Genomic DNA, 3,519 nt, shown 5'->3' with positions numbered 1-3,519 from the left:
CCATGGCACTCATCCACCTGTTTATCATATGACTAATAACTGCCTAAACCAGACTGGTGTATGCACAAAATCCAGCTCAGGAAGCACTATCTGTAAGCGAACAAGGATTTAGGATAGCAGCACTGTGTTCTTGCTGTCTTTCCTAGTTAACAAAGCTAGCTCCTGGTTTCCTAATTCTATGTCATTCACCTCTTCAGAAACAAGGAAAGAATTCACTTTGAAGTTTACCTGCATGACACTATTTCTCTTTTCTTCTTCAGGAGCTCTCCTTCAAAGTTATACCGTAGACTCCAGCAGTTCTTTAAAAGTAAAGCAGCATTTACAGTGACCTGAATGATACTGAATGATTTCTTACTCTTTCTGAACAGGTTCCCCCTTGACAGCATAGAATCTCTGACCAAGTCAGAACAATTGTAAAAATCTTTTTTTTTTTTTTTTTTTAAAGCCACTTTTGATAACTTTGCAAGAAAAAGATCACTGACTTTTTTCCCCCCAAAGGGTAAATTTGTTGAAAATTTTCAAAATATAAATTAATTTGGGTTGAACGACTTGAAGGATTTATAGGAAATATTTAAAAATGCCTACAGTCTTCCTTAGCCGAGGGACATGTAACATATCCCTATCCTAGATATTGATCTATTTTCAAAGTATTTGGAATAAACACATTGATTCCCCCAGAAGAATGGACAGGTGTCCATTTATTTCAGTGGAGCACTGTATTCTCATATCAGCAATGATTTTGGCCTATTATGTAGAATGACTTCAGACCAAAGAAGAGATGGACTTCCTGGGTGTAGCAATAGAATCTCAAGTTGTGAGCTCATTTAGTCTGGCAGGGCTGAGTGGGGCTGACCATGGCTTTAAGAGGAGATTTTCATCATAGGGGAACAGGATATTGCTGGAATGGCTGTTATCTGTGACATAGGCATCACTTTCCCTCCTATGTGATGACGTACTGACTTTGTTAGACACGCCACATCTTAGGCTAGACATAAAACAGAGGTCTGTTTGATGGCCGTGGCTATTGGAGAGCCCAACGCTTGTCACCTTTCTTGCATTTTTTTTCTGATAATTACATTAATTTACCTTTCCCAAGACCTTTGTTACAACTTGTTGTTCTTTGTCTTTCTCTTAGCTTTGTTGCCGCTCATCATTTCTCAGGATTTGCCAGAAAAATGTGGGATCAACTGCTTTCTGTAAACTACCTTTCCCTCAGTTTATGACACCTGCACAGGCATGCTGGGAAATGTGCTATGCAGAAAAATAAGTTAGAAATAGTGCTTATGTGAGTGGACGTCAGGAGTGGGGAGCAGGGAAAGCACTCAAGGATGATTTCCGCCACGACAGAGGAAAGAAACAAGAGAATCTTCAGAAGGAATAGGGTCACTGTGTTTTTTTATCCAGCCTCACAAACTGGTTATCACGAAGCAAAATATCAGCATGATAAGTCGTCAGGCATCCAAGCAAAAGATTTGGTGGCCGACAAAGATGAGAGTTTTTTTTAGCACTGAGCTTTGTAAAATCCATATTACATTACAAAGCCTAGATGCTGAGTCTAGATTGAGAGCATTCTGTAACTTTTACTGTGCTTGGTGAGCTGCTCTAACTGCAGATGCTCAGTAGATAATATTGTGATTTTTAATGTAAAAAAATATATATGAGTGAAAGCTTTGTGAACTGTCGAATTCTGAATTTAGGAGTAATGGAGATTTTTTAATCTATTTTTACAGGCTTGTGCTGGCCCTGATGAATTTTGGTAACTGTCTTATAGAAAAAGCTTTGCACTTTCTTTTTTGAAAGACAGATACTGCATTGTACATGGAGGTAACATTGTTGAAAAGGTGCATCTTGCTATACCCAGGAAAGTTCACACAAAATTAGCAATGTTGTGTTCATTGCAATTATATTTGTTTATGCTAACTTGTATCCTTATCATATTCTGGCATAAATTCATTGAAGATACCCTTTCTAACAGTTTTATTTACAGCAGTAATTAAAACACATAAATATTCCACAATTTTACGCTTTGTTTTTTTTTTTTTTTTTTTTTTTCCTACTGTGTCATTCTTGTTATTTGGTGTTTGATTCCAGAAAGTGAAGTTATGACAATAATAGGAAAAAATATCCTATGCCAATAGATAGCTGTGGGGATAAATATATGGAAAGCAATGTATATTCATGTTGCAATACATCCTTACATGCTAATTCAATACATGATGGCTAGCAGTATCATTTGTGTTGCCACAGTTAGAAGTCCGTGTTAGCAGTTTCATTACAAACCCGCTGCCCACAGGGATTTACAACTTCACTCTAAACATTGCTCTGGATTGAGACTTGGCGAATGGGTATCAGCCCAGGAGCAATTACTTCACCATTTTATTTGACTGTTAAGTTATAGTGACATGAAAATATAGTTGTACTGCTCAAATTACTTAAAATATCTTCGAATGAAAAAAGTAAAATAAGTTTATGATGTGGTGTAATTACTTGTGGTGTTCAGAAGAGACAAGAGTACAGATGAAAACAGAAATGGCAAAGATATTGTGGTTGAGAAGATGGATAGAATAACAGTATTTTATGATTATTAATGCAAATCAGATTATATGCAGGTATGCATTAGTTGCCTTTGCTAGATGGCGTCTCCCTTCATGAGGAATGGTGCTAAAAGTGGATGGAATTTCTTAAAGATGCTGCTCTGCATGCCAAAGTGTGGCAGAACTGACACTGAGTAGTAAGTAATCTGGTGGTCTGCAGCAGTTCCTACTGACTTGTCCTGAAAAGCCAGCTGGTAGAGAGCCTGTGGGGAATGAAATACCTTTGGAGATATTTATTTCTTTTCTGTGGGTCACAGAATCTTCCACATTAGAGTTCAGTGAACCGAAGTGAGCTGCACTATTTCTGTGCTTGACCTGCAGTGAGGAATATCACATACATACTTCTTGGTATGGCGAAGTGTTAACTTCCAATGGTTGTGTGTGGCTGAAGAGGAACTGTACTGTGTGCGGGGAGTGGGGAGTGAGGGGAAAAAGAGCTCCAAAGAAATGATTCACATGGGACACTGAATGCAAAAAATAAGCTGTGGAGAAAAATTCACTTGAAAAGGATGAAAGGAAGAGAAACAGGCTAGTGACACACAGAAAGTAAAGAAAATTTCTGAGTACACTGCAGGTCAAGCTGTGCAGCTTTTACTTAGGCAGAGCTCTCAAGTGTTTATAGGATTTTGACCAAGCAGGAGCACCTACAAAGCACCAATTCAAGTCTCAATGATTCTCTATGTGTATTGTGAACCTTTTCCTGCTTCTTTGGGAAATCAAGTACCTTTGATAGCGGAGACAAATGCATGAGTAATGAGGCATAGATGCTGCATACTCTTTGTGGGGAAAATAAACTAAAATAAAAATGAAAGACAGTCTGTAGGAGGAAAAAATAGACTAGAACTCTTCCACTTGAAAAAAGAAGAGGGAGAGATGAGGAATGGGGTGTGATAGTCCTCTATAGAATAATGAAAGACAGAGGAAA

Source organism: Tetrao urogallus, assembly GCF_951394365.1.
Source record: "Tetrao urogallus genome assembly, chromosome: 3".
Classification (NCBI taxonomy): Eukaryota; Metazoa; Chordata; class Aves; order Galliformes; family Phasianidae; genus Tetrao; species Tetrao urogallus.
Note: the sequence above shows the minus strand (reverse complement) of the source record.